The sequence below is a fragment of the Pristiophorus japonicus genome, chromosome 14 (genome assembly GCF_044704955.1).
Source record: "Pristiophorus japonicus isolate sPriJap1 chromosome 14, sPriJap1.hap1, whole genome shotgun sequence".
NCBI classification, from domain to species: domain Eukaryota; kingdom Metazoa; phylum Chordata; class Chondrichthyes; family Pristiophoridae; genus Pristiophorus; species Pristiophorus japonicus.
Genome location: NC_091990.1, coordinates 69,009,680 through 69,025,624, shown reverse-complemented (window position 1 = coordinate 69,025,624; position 15,945 = coordinate 69,009,680). Strand labels below are relative to the sequence as shown.

The following is a 15,945-nucleotide window of genomic DNA, read 5'->3' as shown; positions in this document are numbered from 1 at the left end:
ACACAGCCGATTTTAGCATCATCTGCTTAATCATACCCCTGCGTTCAAGTCTAAATCATTGAAATAAACTACAAAAAGCAAAGGACCAAGTACTGAGCCCTGTGGAACCCCACTGGAAACACTCTTCCAGTCACAAAAACACCCATCAACCATTACCCTTTGCTTCCTGCCTCAGAGCCAATTTTGGATCCAACTTGCCACTTTGCCCGTCTGCCATGTGGGATCTCATCTCTCTCATCTGGAGGGAGGAGAGCATGCCGGGAGATCTGAGATGCAGTAATCGTGACCATCTTTAAAAAAGGGGACAAGTCCGACTGTGACAACTACAGAGGAATCTCCATGCTATCAGCCACTGGGAAAGTCGTTGCTAGAATCCTCCTCAACCGTCTTCTCCCTGTGGCTGAGGAGCTCCTCCCGGAGTCACAGTGCGGATTTCATCCACTACGAGGTACAACGGACATGATCTTTACAGCGCAACAACTGCAAGAGAAATGCAGGGAACAGCACCAACCCTTGTACATGGCCTTCTTTGACCTTACAAAGGCCTTTCACACTGTCAACTGTGAGGGACTATGGAGCGTCCTCTTCCATTTGGGCTGCCCCCAAAAGTTTGTCACCATCCTCCGCCTGCTCCATGACGACATGCAGGCCGTGATCCTGACCAATGGATCCACCACAGACCCAATCCACGTCCGGACTGGAGTCAAGCAAGGCTGCATCATCGCGCCAACCCTCTTCTCAATCTTCCTCGCTGCAATGCTCCACCTCACACTCAACAAGCTCCCCGCTGGAGTGGAACGAAACTTCAGAACCAGCGGGAACCGGTTCAATCTTCGTCGTCTCCAGGCCAGATCTAAGACCGTTCCAACCTCTGTCGTCGAGCTACAGTATGCGGACGACGCCTGCGTCTGCGCACATACAGAAGCTGAACTCCAGGACATAGTCGACGTATTTACTAAGGCGTACAAAAGCATGGGCCTTACGCTAAACATCCTTAAAACTTTCACCAGCCTGTCCTTACCGCACAGCACTGCCCCCCCAGTCATCAAGATCCACAGCGCGGTCCTGGACAATGTGGACCATTTCCCATACCTCGGGAGCCTCTTATCAACAAGAGCAGACATTGACGATGAGATCCAACACTACCTCCAGTGCGCCAGTGCAGCCTTCAGCCACCTGAGGAAAAGAGTGTTTGAAGACCAGGCCCTCAAATCTGCCATCAAGCTTATGGTCTACAGGGCTGTAGTAATACCCGCCCTCCTATATGACTCAGAGACATGGACCATGTATAGTAGACACCTCAAATCACTGGAGAAATACCACCAACGATATCTCGGCAAGATCCTACAAATCCCCTGGGAGAACAGATGCACCAATGTTAACGTCCTCTACCAGGCCAACATCTCCAGCATTGAAGCACTGACCACACTTGATCAGCTCTGCTGGGCAGGCCACATAGTTCGCATGCTAGACACGAGACTCCCAAAGCAAGCGCTCTACTCGGAACTCGTCCACGGCAAACGAGCCAAAGGTGGGCAGTGGAAACGTTACAAGGACACCCTCAAAGCCTCCTTGATAAAGTGCAACATCCCACTGACACCTGGAGTCCCTGACCAAAGACCACCCTAAGTGGAGGAAGTGCAGCTGGGAGGGCGCTAAGCACCTCGAGTCTCGTCGCCGAGAGCATGCAGAAATCAAGCGCAGGCAGCAGAAAGACCTTGCGGCAAACCTGTCCCACTCACCCTTTCTGACAATGACTGTCTATCCCACCTGTGACAGAGATTGTGGTTCTTGTATCGGACTGTTCAGTCACCTAAGAACTCACTTTTAGAGTGGAAGCAAGTCTTCCTCAATTTCAAGGGACTGCCTATGAAATGAATATCAAAAGCCTTGCTAAAATCTGTATACACTACATCAAATGCACTGCCCTCATCGACTTTCCTGGTTACCTCCTCAAAAAATTAAATCAAGTTAGTCAGACACGACCTTCCCTTAACAAATCCACGCTGACTGTCCTTGATTAATCCGTGTCTTTCTAAATGAAGATTTATCCTGTCCTTCAGAATTTTTTCCAATAATTTTCCCACCACCGAGGTTAGACTGACTGGCCTGTAATTACTCGGTTTATCCCTTTCTCCCTTTTTAAACGAAGGTACCATGATAGCAGTCCTCCGGCACCACATTGGAAAAAGATAGTCAGAGCCTCTGCTATTTCCACTTTTGCTTCTCTTAACAGCCTGGAATACATTTCATCCAGGCCTGGGGATTTATCCACTTTCAAAGCTGCTAAACCCCTTAATACTTCCTCTTTCACTATGTTTATTTCATCTAATATTTGACACATCTCCTCCCTGATTGCAATGTCTGCAGCACCCCTCTCTTTTGTGAAAACAGGTGCAAAGTATTCATTAAGAACCATACCCAAGTCTTCCGCTTCCACACACAGATTACCTTTATGGTCTCTAATAGGCCCAAATCTTTCTTTAGTTGTCCTCTTGCTCTTAATGTATTTATAAAACATCTTTAGGTTTTCCTTGATTTTACTTGCCAATATTATTTCATGCTCTCTCTTTGCTTTCCTAATTTCCTTTTTAATTTCACCTCTGCACTTTCTGTACTCCTCGAGAGTTTCTGCAGTATTTAGCCCTCGGTATCGGTCATAAACCTCCCCTTTTTTCTTTACCCTACCCTGTATGTGCTTTGACATCCAGGGGGCTCTAGATTTATTAGCCCCATCCTTTTTCTTTAAGGGAACATACTTGCTCTGAACCCTCCGGATCTCTTCCTTGAATGTCTCCCACTGCTCTGACACTGATTTACCTTCAAGAGGCTGTTTCCAGTCCACTTTGGTGAAATCCCATCTCAGCTTAGTAAAGTTGGCATTCCCTCAATTGAGAACCTTTATTCCTGGTCGATTTGTCCTTTTCCATAACTACCCTAAATCTAACTGAATTATGATCACTAGTACCAAAATGCTCTCCCACTGATACCCCTTTCACCTGCCCAGCTTCTTTCCTTAAAACTAAGTCCAGAACTGCCCCCTCCCTTGTTGGGCTTGCTATATACTGGCTAAAAAAGTTCTCCTGAATGCATTTTAGGAATTCTGAACCCTTTATACCTTTCACACTAATTTTATCCCAGTTAATATTAGGATAGTTTAAATCCCCTACCATTACTGACCTATAGTTTATGCACTTCTCAGAAATTTGCCCACATATTTGCTGCTCTATCTCCCTCTCACTGTTTGGGGGTCGATAGTACACTCCCAGTAGTGCGATCGCCCTTTTTTTGTTTTTCAATTCAACCCATGTGGCCTTGTTTGATGATCCCTCTAACATATCATCCCTTCTCACAGCTGTAATAGTTTCTTTAATCAACAACGCGAACCCCCTCCCTTTTGACCCCCCCCCATCCTATCTGAAAACCCTGTAACCAGGAATGTTGAGCTGCTATACCAGCCCTTTTTTCAGCCATGTTTCATTAATAGCTATAATATCACACTCCCAAGAGTCTATTTGTGCTCTCAGCTCATCTGTCTTATTCCCTATACTCCTTGCATTGAAGTATATACCATTTAGCACTGCCAAACTTCCTTGTTGTCTTTCTTTGAGCTCTTGTTTCCTCGGTCTTCCAAATTAATTTTCCACTTTCAAATTCTAGCTTTGCTTCTCTTCCTACTGAATCTATTCTCAGTTTCCTAACCCCCTGCCAAGCTAGTTTAAACCCTCCCCAACTGTTGGCCTAGAAATTCCCTGGATTCTGGGGAGGTCCCAGCAGATTGGAAAACCACAAATGTAACGCCCCTATTTAAAAAAGAAGGCAGACAGAAAGCAGGAAACTATAGACCAGTTAGCCTAACATCTGTCGTTGGGAAAATGCTGGAGTCCATTATTAAAGAAACAGTAGTGGGACATTTGGAAAAGCATGATTCAATCAAGCAGAGTCAGCATGGTTTTATGAAAGGGAAATCATGTTTGACAAATTTGCTGTTGTTCTTTGAGGATGTAACGAGCAGGGTGGATAAGGGGGAACCAGTGGATGTGGTGTATTTGGATTTCCAGAAGGTATTCAATAAAGTGCCACATAAAAGGTTACTGCACAAGATAAAAGTTCACGGGGTTGGGGGTAATATATTAGCATGGATAGAGGATTAGCTAACTAACAGAAAACAGAGAGTCGGGATAAATGGATCATTTTCCGGTTGGCAAGCAGTAACTAGTGGGGTGCCGCAGGGATCGGTGCTGGGGCCTCAACTATTTACAATCTATATTAATGACTTGGATGAAGGGACCGAGTGTAATGTAGCCGAGTTTGCTGATGATACAAAGATGGGTGGGATAGCAAATTATGAGAACACACAAAATCTGCAAAGGGATACAGACAGGCTAAGCAAATGTTTGGCAGAATGGAGTATAATGTGGGAAAATGTGAGGTTATCCACTTTGGCAGAAAAAATAGAAAATCAAATCACAATTTAAATCGAGAAAAATTGCAAAGTGCTGCAGTACAGAGGAACTTGGGGGTCCTTGTGCATGAAACACAAAAAGTTAGTATGCAGGTACAGCAAGTAATCAGGAAGGCAAATGGAATGTTGACCTTTATTGCAAGGGGGATGGAGTATAAAAGCAGAGCAGTTCTGTTGCAACTGTACAGGATATTGGTGAGGCCACACCTGGAGTACTGTGTACAGTTTTGGTCTCCGTATTTAAGGAAGGATATACTTGCATTGAGGCTGTTCAGAGAAGGTTCAATAGGTTGATATTGAAACATAAGATAATGAGGGGGCTCAACAAGATGGATGCAGAAAGAATATTTCCACTCATAGGGGAAACTAAAACTAGGGGACATAAATTCAGAATACGGGGCTGCCCATTTAAAACTGAGATGAGGAGGAATTTCTTCTCTCAGAGGGTTGTAAATCTGTGGAATTCTCTGCCCCAGAGAGTTGTGGAGGCTGGGCCATTGAATATATTTAAAGTGGAGATAGACAGATTTTTGAGCGATAAGGGAATAAAGGGTTATGGGGAGCGGGCAGGGAAGTGGAGCTGAGTCCATGATCAGATCAGCCATGATCTTATTAAATGGCGGAGCAGGCTCGAGGGGCCGAATGGCCGACTCCTGCTCCTAATTCTGATGTTCTTATTTAAAACGCTTTGGGATGTCCTGAAGTTGTGATTGGCGCTGTATAAATGCAAGTATTTCTTTTCTTTTCTAAAGGGGAATTGTGTGGTTGAAAAGGAAATTTAGCAGGACCAAAGAGCAGGGAAGTGGTATAATAGCTGTCAGAGATTTGTCAGAGGCCCGATGGGCCGAATGGCCTCCTGTGGCTGGTCATTCTGTGAAACATTGCACTGCAACCTTCCCTTTAACTGACATTTATCCAGTGCCCGCCAGAAATTCAAATCAGCGCCTTTAAGCAGCGAGAGTTAGCGCTGAGCTCTCGCGAGAAGTGCCTCTCTCCTCCCCGAAGCGGCGCGGCAGCCATCTTGTTTTGCGAGCGGGGGGAGGGCAGCGAGCGCAGGCCGAGCGGCGCCAGCCGGGTGACAGGAGTCGACTGCGGGCGGGCAGGGGCGGCGCGCCGTGAACCGCCGGGTGAGTGTGCGGGGCGGGGCCGGGCCAGGCCGGGCGGGAAGCGGGCCGCCGGGCGGGCGGGCGCCATCTTTCCGCCTCCGTCTCCCGCCGCTCATTGGTGGACACGGGTCAGAGGTTTGATTGGTCTGAGTGCTTGGGCCGCGATTGGTTCGCGGGGGCCCCTGTGCCGTGCGCCGCCGCGGCTGCTGTCTGTCCCCGGGCCCCGCGGGCACACGGCGGGATCCCCGGGCCCGGCCACAGGCCTGGGCCTTTCACACGCACTCACCGCGCCGCGCTCCGAGCTGACAGGCGGCTGATTGACGGCAGCCCCGACCAATCCCAGTGCGCACACCGTGCGATTGCTCGCGCGCGCTCAGCTCCCATCCAATCAGTGCTCCCTGGGGGCGGGGCAGGGCCAGCAGCTTCGCTTGCTGCCAGTCAGCCCGAGGGTTAGCTGCAGCGCACAAACTGTTGCTGCAAAACTTGGCTGCGGCTTCTTCACTGCATGCTCTGGGCCAGGGGATCTCTGGCTCACTGCATGCTCTGGGTCAGGGGAACTCTGGTTCATTGCATGCTCTGGGCCAGGAGATCTCTGGCTCATTGCATGCTTTGGGCCAGGGGACCTCTGGCTCATTGCATGCTGTGGCCCAGGGGATCTCTGGCTCATTGCATGCTCTGGACCAGGGGATCTCTGGCTCATTGCATGCTCTGGGCCAGGGGGTCTCTGGCTCATTACATACTCTGGGCCAGCGGGTCTCTGGCTCACTGCATGCTCTGGGCCAGGGGATCTCTGGCTCACTGCATGCTCTGGGCCAGGGGATCTCTGGCTCACTGCATGCTCTGGGCCAGGGGGTCTCTGACTCATTGCATGCTCTGGGCCAGGGGATCACTGGTTCATTGCATGCTCTGGGCCAGGGGATCTCTGGCTCACTGCATGCTCTGGCCCAGGGGATCTCTGGCTCATTGCATGCTCTGGCCCAGGGGATCTCTGGCTCATTGCATGCTCTGGACCAGGGGATCTCTGGCTCATTGCATGCTCTGGGCCAGGGGGTCTCTGGCTCATTACATACTCTGGGCCAGCGGGTCTCTGGCTCACTGCATGCTCTGGGCCAGGGGATCTCTGGCTCACTGCATGCTCTGGGCCAGGGGATCTCTGGCTCACTGCATGCTCTGGGCCAGGGGGTCTCTGACTCATTGCATGCTCTGGGCCAGGGGATCACTGGTTCATTGCATGCTCTGGGCCAGGTGATCTCTGGCTCACTGCATGCTCTGGCCCAGGGGATCTCTGGCTCATTGCATGCTCTGGCCCAGGGGATCTCTGGCTCATTGCATGCTCTGGACCAGGGGGGATCTCTGGCTCATTGCATGCTCTGGGCCAGGAGGTCTCTGGCTCATTACATACTCTGGGCCAGCGGGTCTCTGGCTCACTGCATGCTCTGGGCCAGGGGATCTCTGGCTCACTGCATGCTCTGGGCCAGGGGATCTCTGGCTCACTGCATGCTCTGGGCCAGGGGGTCTCTGACTCATTGCATGCTCTGGGCCAGGGGATCACTGGTTCATTGCATGCTCTGGGCCAGGGGATCTCTGGCTCACTGCATGCTCTGGGCCAGGGGATCTCTGGCTCGCTGCATGCTCTGGGCCAGGGGGGTCTCTGGCTCATTGCATGCTCTGGGCCAGGGGGTCTCTGGCTCAGTGCATGCTCTGGGCCAGGGAATCACTGGCTCATTTCATGCTCTCGGCCAGGGAGGTCTCTGCTGTATTGAACCACCTTTTGTTCTCAATCATAAATCCTGGTGCTCATTGTCACCTATGGCTGCTTCCAGTGCCGTGGGCCCAGATTGGGTTGGCCACAGTCACCTGGCATCTAGGTTGACACAACAATGCAGTGCTGAGGGAGTCCTGCACTGTTTGATAGCTTGCATCCGAGGGTGGCTTACATCCTAGGATCTTAAAAGAAGTGGCTGCAGAGATAGTGGATGCATTGGTTGTATCTACCAAAATTCCCTGGATTCTGGGGAGGTTCCAACAGTTTGGAAAATCACAAATGTAATGCCTCTATTTAAAAAAAAGCAGGAAACTATAGACCAGTTAGCCTAACATCTGTTGGGAAAATGCTGGAGTCCATTATTAAGGAAGCAGTAGCTGGACATTTGGAAAAGCAAAATTCAATCAAGCAGAGTCATGGTTTTATGAAAGGGAAATCATGTTTGACAAATTTGCTGGAGTTCTTTGAGAATGTAATGAGCAGGTTAGATAAAGGGGAATCAGTGGATGAAGTATATTTGGATTTCCAGAAGGCATCCGACAAGGTGCCACATAAAAGGTTACTGCACAAGATAAAAGTTCATGGGATTGGGAGTAATATATTAGCATGGATAGAGGATTAGCTAACTAACAGAAAACAGAGAGTCGGGATAAATGGGTAATTTTCCAGTTGGTAAACAGTAACTAGTGGGGTGCCACAGGGATCGGTCCTGGGGCCTCAACTATTTACAATCTATATTAATGACTTGAATGAAGGGACCGGGTGTAATGTAGCCAAGTTTGCTGATGATACAAAGATGGGTGGGAAAGCAATGTATGAGGGGGACACACAAAATTTGCAAAGGGATATAGACAGGCTAAATGAGTGGGCAAAAAATTGGCAAAATGGAGTATAATGTGGGAAAATGTGAGGTTTGGCAGAAAAAATAGAAAAGCAAATTATAATTTAAATGGAGAAAAATTGAAAAGTGCTGCAGTACAGAGGGACCTGGGGGTCCTTGTGCATGAAACACAAAAAGTTAGTATGCAGGTACAGTAAGTAATCAGGAAGGCAAATGGAATGTTGACCTTTATTGCAAGGGGGATAGAGTATAAAAGCAGAGAAGTCCTGCTACAACTGTACAGGGTATTGGTGAGGCCACACCTGGAGTACTGCGTACAGTTTTGGTCTCCGTATTTAAGGAAGGATATACTTGCATTGAGGCTGTTCAGAGAAGGTTCACTAGGTTGATTCCAGAGATGAGGGGGTTGACTTATGAAGATAGGTTGGGCCTATGTTCATTGGAGTTCAGAAGAATCTTATTGAAACATATAAGATAATGAGGGGGCTCGACAAGGTGGATGCAGAGAGGATATTTCCACATAGGGGAAACCAAAACTAGGGAACATAGTCTCAGAATAAAGGGCTACCCATTTAAAACTGAGATGAGGAGGAATTTCTTCTGAGGGTTGTAAATCTGTGGCATTCTCTGCCCCAGAGATCTGTGGAGGCTGGGTCATTGAATATATTTAAGGCGGAGATAGATCTTTGAGCTATAAGGGAGTAAAGGGCTATGGGGAGCGGGCAGGGAAGTGGATCTGAGTCCATGGATCAGCCATGATCTTAGTAAATGGTGAATAGGCTTGAGGGGCCGGGGGGCCTACTCCTGCTCCTATTTCTTACGTTTTTATGTCTGAGTTCATGTCTTTTGATGAGGTATACCAAGGCAATATCTGCTCTCTCAGGTGGACATAAAAGATCCTAGGGCATTATTTCGAAGATGACCAGGAGAGTTCTCCACGGTGCCCTGGCCAATATTTATCCCTCAACCAACATGACTAAAAACCAATTATCTGATCATTATCACATTTCTGTTTGTGGGATCTTGCTGTGTGCAAATTGGCTGCCGGGTTTCCTACATTATAACAGTGACTTTACTTGAAATTGGCTGTAAAGAATTTTTTGACATCCTAAGGTTGTGAAAGGCGCTATATAAATGCAAGTCATTTTAAATGCAAGTTCTTATTTTGTAAGTGACATAACAGGTTGTAGAGGGAGATAATGTTAGCACATAATATTACTTGTTCATGGGATGTGGGCGTCGCTGGTTAGGCCAGCATTTATTGGCCATACCTAATTTGCCCTGGTGTTGGTTGAGACTTGGAGTAACCAAGCAGGTACCAAGTTACATGTTTCCTGATGCCTGCTTCAGTAACTCTGGTTTGGCAAGTGTTGACTAACTGTATGAAGGAGAGATGTCATGCTCTACAAGCGAGTTTTTACTGAAGCAGTATGTCAAGTTCAGTGTTGATATTCTCTGTAAGCTTTTATCTTTGATGCAAAATGTTGAGCTTCACCTGTTGCTCCCACAAATGTAGGGGTCACTTTTAGCAACAGTAACTATTGCCAGATTACAATCATGTACCTAATTGATGGAACAGTCACAGTCTTTTGAAATTAGAGACTCTGGGTGAATCATTTCCAGTCAAATCTACTGATCTGAACAGCTTGAATTGCACGGAGTCTGGTAGCAAGATGTTTTTCTGTGCAACCTTTCATGGTGCAACAATATTCCATTAGAACAGATCATTAAGTTTTTGACCATGTCAAGTAGAATCACGTTTTCCTGAAGATTTCCATCATTGCATCAGTTTTCCAACCAAACTTCATTGCTTATTTGTCCTGTAGCAGACCAGTTGGAATTACTAAGCCAGGGAGCTGAACAATTGTTATTGTTGATAGGATTAGTTGTTGGCATTGCTAAACTTTGTTGCAGTTAGATTTACCCTGACCAAACTTGGCTTTTGTCCACTTTGGGATGTTTCCACTCCTCAGCCGGCCATTGCCTGACCTTGGTGCCACCTGTCAATGTGTCTCACCCCTGATGTTTCTGGCCCCGGTGTCGCTGGAGAAGCCCTGTCTGGCCCTGGTGTTGCTGGAGATGCCCTGTCTGGCCCTGGTGTTGCTGGCGTTGCCCTGTCTAGCCCTGGTGTCACTGGAGTTGCCCTGTCTGGCCCTGGTGTCACTGGAGTTGCCCTGTCTGGTCCTGGTGTTTCTGGAGTTGCCCTGTCAGGTCCTGGTGTTTCTGGAGTTGCCCTGTCTGGTCCTGGTGTTTCTGGAGTTGCCCTGGTGTCACTGGAGGTGCCTTGTCTGGCCCTGGTGTCACTGGAGTTGCCCTGTCTGGCCCCGGTGTTGCTGTCTAGCCCTGGTGTCACTGGAGTTGCCCTGTCTGGCCCCGGTGTTGCTGGAGATGCCCTGTCTGGCCCTGGTGTTGCCGGAGTTGCCCGGTCTAGCCCTGGTGTCGCTGTCTGGTCCTGGTATTGCTGGAGATGCCCTGTCCGGCCCTGATGTCGCTGTCTGGTCCTGGTGTTGCTGGAGATGCCCTGTCTGGCCCTGGTGTGGTAGTAGTCTGGCTCTCATCAGCAAATCACTCCTTGTTCTGTCCCCCTACTCCTCCGGCACTTTCTCCTCCTTTTGAGCATCTCCCCCTGTTCCACCCATCTCACCTCTCATTTAAAATTCTCCTCTCCCGCCCACCCAAATACCATACATATTTTATTACTGATATTTCTTCACTACTTTCCTCCCTCAACCTCTGCACCGAACAACTTCTCATCAACGGTGATTTCAATCTCCACCTCAATTTATCATGCTCATTCCTCTGAGTTCACTAACCTCTGATCCTCCCTTAATCTCTCCCTCCATGTAAACTCTCCAATCCATATTCATGGCCAGTAACTCGACCTTGCCATTTTTCGTGGCCTCGCTACTCCCATCGTGTCAATCGCCATCTCTGACCACTTCCTCGTATCACTCTCCACCCACATGCCCCTGGAACAAACTCTTACAACTGCACTTGTCAACTCCCAACTGTCCAGCCTTTGGCTCTCCATTCAACATGACATTTCTGCAGCTACCGATCTCAATCACACCCTCACCACCACCTTTGATGCCCCAGTCCCTGTTAAAACAATTAATCTCTCTCACCCTGGCCCTTCCCCCTGGTACAGCCCTGAACTTCGCTCCCTTAAATCCAAGGGACGCAGACCAGAACGGATATGGTGGACAACTGGTTTAGCCATTCACCGCAGCACTGTCGGGTCCTGCTCTCGCCTGCCAAAATTGCTCACTATTTCAGAATCATTCTGGAATGTAAAGATAAATCCCGGCTTCTATTCTCCACTGCTAACTGTCTTTTTAAACCCCTCTCCACAGTCTCCACCCTCATCTCCGACAGTCAGTGTGAGGAGCCCACTGACTGTCTGTAAGATTGAGACCATCCGTTCAGCTGCCTCAGCCTCTTCCCTTCCTTCCCCAACCTCCTCTAAGGAAGCCCCCTGCCCTAGCTATGACCTCAGTTTCTCTCCGATCTCTCTGAGCTCATCCTGTCCATGAGAGCCACTTCCTGCTCCCTTGACCCTATTCCCAAAAACTGCTGACCACACAACTTCCTTTTTGGGTTCCCATGTTAGCTGACATGGTTAACGGTTCTCTCTCCTCAGGTACTGTCCCCCTCTCCTTCAAATCTGTCATCATCACTCGTCTCCTCAAAAAAAACAACCCTCGACCCCTCCGCCCTTGCAAACTATCGCCCCATCTCCAACCTCCCTTTCCTCTCAAGTCCTTGAACATGTTATCGCCTCCCAAATCCGTGCCCATCTTTCCAGCAATTCCATGTTTGAATCCCTCCAATCCGGTTTCTGCCCCTGCCACAGTACCGAAACGGCTCCCGTCAAAGTCACAAATGACATCCTTTGTGACTGACAAAGACAAACTATCCCTCCTTGATCTTCTTGACGTGTCTGCATCCTTTGATATGATTAACCTCTCTATCCTTCTCCAACGCCTCTCCACCATCGTCCAGCTTGGTGGGACTGCACTCGCCTGGTTCCATTCTTACCAATCTAATCGTAGCCAGAGAATCACCTGCAATGGCTTCTCTTCCCAACCCCGCATCGTTACCTCTGGTGTCCCTTGAGGACCCTTCCTATTTCTCATATACCTCACCACTACTTCTCTTGACCCCTCCATGGTCTCTAAATTGTCAGTATACTTGTCCGCCATCCAGTACTGAATGAGTAGAAATTGTCACCAATTGAATATTGGGAAGACTGAAGCCATTGTTTTCAGTCCCCGCCACAATCTCCGTTCCCTAGCCACTGACTCCATTCCTCTCCCCAACTTCTGTCTGAGGCTGAACCAGACTGTTGGCAACCGTGGTGTTATATTTGACCCTGAATTGAGCATTCGACCACATAGCCCCAGCACAACTAATAGCGCCTATTTCCACCTCCGTAACATTGCACGTCACTGCCCTTGCCTCAGCTCATCCGCTGCTGAAAACCTCATCCGTGCCTTTGTTACCTCTAGACTTGACCATTCTAATGAACTTCTGGCTGGCCTCCCACATTCTACCCGAGGTAAACTAGAGGTGATCCAAAACTCGGCTGCACGTGTCCTAACTCGTACCAAGTTCCGCTCACCCATCACCCTTGTAGTCGCTGACCTGCGTTGGCTTCCGGTTAAGCAATGCCTCAAAATTCTAATCCATATTTTCAAATCCCTCCAATTTGAACGATAAGGGAGTCAAGGGTTATGGGGAGCGGGCAGGAAAGTGGAGTTGTGGCTGAGATCAGATCAGCCAAGATCTTTGGCTTGAGGGGCCAAATGGCCTACTCTTGCTCCTATTTCTTATGTTCTTATGTTTAATGGCATCGCCCCTCCCTATCTCTAATCTCCTCCAGCCCCACAACACCCGAGATGTCAGCGCTCCTCTAATTCTGCCCTCTTGAGCATCTTTGTTTATAATTGCTCAACCATTGTTTGCTATGCCTTCTGATGCCTAAGCCCCAAGTTCTGGAACTCCCTGCCTCTCTATCCTCCTTCAAGATGCACCTTAAAACATACCTCTTTGGTGTTACATTTTAAAAATCTTATAATACTCCTGTGAAGCGCCTTGGGACGTTTCACTATGTTAAAGGCGCTATATAAATACAAGTGGTTGTTGGTGTTGCTGTAGTTGCCCTGTCTGGCCCTGGTGTCGTTGGAGATGCCTTGCCTGGCCCTGGCGTCGCTGGAAGTGCCCTACCTGGCCCTGGCGTCGCTGCCTGGCCCTGGCGTCGCTGGGGGTGCCCTGTCTGGCCCTGCCGTCGCTGGAGATGCCCTGTCTGGCCCTGGAGTCGCTGGAGATGCCCTGCCTGGCCCTGGCGTCTCTGCCTGGTCCTGGCGTCGCTGGAGGTGCCCTCTCCAGCCCTGGCGTCGCTGGAGATGCCCTGCCTGGCCCTGATGCTGGTGTGCTTGATGGTTGCCAGATTAAGAATCTGCCCATGTATGGATACAGTATGTCAGACGCGGAGAATGGGATTACTTTGGCCAAGTTTTATTGTAGATATAAATTGTGTGTACTTTAGAACTGCATATTTAAACAATATTCTTGAGCACATTTTCTTTCATGTTTAAACCATCTCACAGCAGCAATCTGTGGCAGGTGCGTTTAGTTTTGCAAAATGTTGGCTTGAGCAAGAGTAACTTGAAGCGTCTTGTTGAATGTTTGAGGAGGAATCTGACTGTCAATGTCAATGGAAAAGGGATCTTCAGAATGATTCGGGTTGTGTTGATGATTGATGTTGCTGTTGACCAATCGGATGCGCGGCGGCGTTCGAATGGAATGTTCGCAGGGCCGTGCCGACCAATGGGGATGGCATGGGGCGGGACAAGGTTGGTGAAGGGAAAAGCGGTGGAAAGTTTACAGAAACCGAGCCGCAGCGCTGTTAACCGGGAGAAGAAGGATGCAAGGTTGGGTGGGCCTGCCGCCCAATGCAGCCAAAGGCAGATAAATGCAAGGTGTACTGCTGGGCCTCCATGCACAGCGCTGTCACCTTGCATTGAACACCGTCCTAAGATGGCAGTGTGTCGGTCAGTGCCTGTCGGGCGCGTCCTGTGCCGTGCCGTGCCGTGCCTGGCCTGGCCTCCCCTCCCCTCCCCTCTGACCCCTATTCTGTAGGGCAACCGAACCTGAAACCGGAAGTGTCAAATCGCCAGCCGACTGACGCGGCGGCGCTCCAATCAGGCCGCGCGCTCCGCGGGCAAGGTGAGGCGGTGGGCCAATGGCGAGCCGGCCTGCCGGGGAGGCGGGCCCTGAGCGGCTAGCAGGTTGCACTGAGTCTCAGCCTTCACTTGCCAGTGGGGAAAAAGGCTGCAGGTTTGTTGGAGAGAGTTTATCACTGAGACAGGGGTCAAGTGAAAGACAAAGAAAAATGGCGATTGCCTTCATTTACTGGCCTCACAGCAGCAAGCTTTACACTTTGCAATGTGTCCTGCTTGCATTGCACCGGACCTTCCTTTGGCATTCCCTGATTTTGAGACGCTTTTGATTGTTGGCCTCTTTTTTTTGAGCCTCGGAGTATCTTCCATTCCTCCTTTTCCCCCTCTCTCCGGACCAGCAGAGGGAAGGCATAACGTCAGACTGGATGTTAGGGTAAGTTTCAGATGGTTCTTAAATCAGAACCAGCTAATGGCTGCCTCGATATTGTGATGGGTTTGCAAGGTGCGGTTCTCTCGCAAAAATCCGACAGAATTAATTTTAAAGATGCTACTTGAACATTACTGTGTTCAAACATTTTTGCAGTGTCGTTCAGCTTTCTTTTTCTTTACAAACAAGATGTAAGCAATCGAAGGGCTTTGAGCAACCTTGAATTCCTGAAATAAGGGCTCGTGAGCAGGCACTGATTATTAAAGGAAAGAAAATACAAATGTTTATTTTGATCTAGTTCTGCTGTGGAAGGATTTACTTTGTTCATATTTACCTGTAGTTATTTAAGAAAAACAATTATTAAACAATACCCAAGTCCATTAGTTTGGGGGGCATGTGCACTACTTTTGAATCCTCTCTCTTCCCCCACCTCTCCCCAAAATTGGTTTAGGTTTTAAAAAAGAGTCTACTATGAAAGCAGTATTGTGAACTATTCGACTTGCCGGGGGTTAGAGTGGTTATGTAGTGTATGTTCAGATCAGAGTGGCAGGTTCAACAGACTTTACACAGTATTCCAAACTGGATGGCAGACTTAATTAGTTGTATATTTGTGAACACGACTGTTGAGAAATCCTGCTGCTGTCTTCCAATGACAGTCTCTTTATTACGTGTCTTGTAGTCAGTAATGGCTTCTGATGGTGTTTGCAGTATTGACAGTGACGTTTTGATTACAGATCCTGGGACTTCACTTTGTTATTGGGATACAATTGTGGTAGTCTTCTAGAAGACAAACCACTTGAAATTTAGTAGTCCTTTCTCTGTTACATAGACAACATGTAATATCTCGTAAAAGGAGAGAAACAGATGAGTGCTCTGTTCCGTGTTTTTGTTTGGCCTGAGAATAGTGAGTGAAGGTCACTGGAATGTTGGCGTGAGTAGCTCAGCCAGGCAGTGCCTCTCAAAGTAAGTATTGAAATACCGAAGGAGAAATGGAATGGACAGTAAACAACACTTTTACTTTTCACTTTGTCTAAAAGTCTATTCAGATTCTTATCTGTATAGTGTTCCAATGGCAGCCTGCCTTGTTCTTGTTGTGAGGGGTTTGACGAAGTATGCTTGAAGTTGGCACAGCTGGGCCTTGAACTGAAAGTAAGTGACC

The 15,945-nt window shown here is 48.6% G+C and overlaps 1 protein-coding gene across 5 annotated transcripts in view; it reads left to right on the top strand.

Annotated features, from left to right (window-relative positions):
- Positions 1–5,466: 5,466 nt before the first annotated feature.
- Positions 5,467–15,945, top strand: part of nfyc (nuclear transcription factor Y, gamma) — a 106,828-nt gene continuing 96,349 nt past the window's right edge. For 2 of the 5 annotated variants that reach the window (XM_070899287.1, XM_070899284.1), the window contains exon 1: positions 5,501–5,592. The gene's annotated coding sequence lies outside the window, so the exon portion shown is untranslated. Of the gene's footprint in view, positions 5,593–14,491; positions 14,793–15,729; positions 15,750–15,945 lie in introns of those variants that run through there. The other 3 variants (XM_070899288.1, XM_070899285.1, XM_070899286.1) reach the window with 3 other exon arrangements.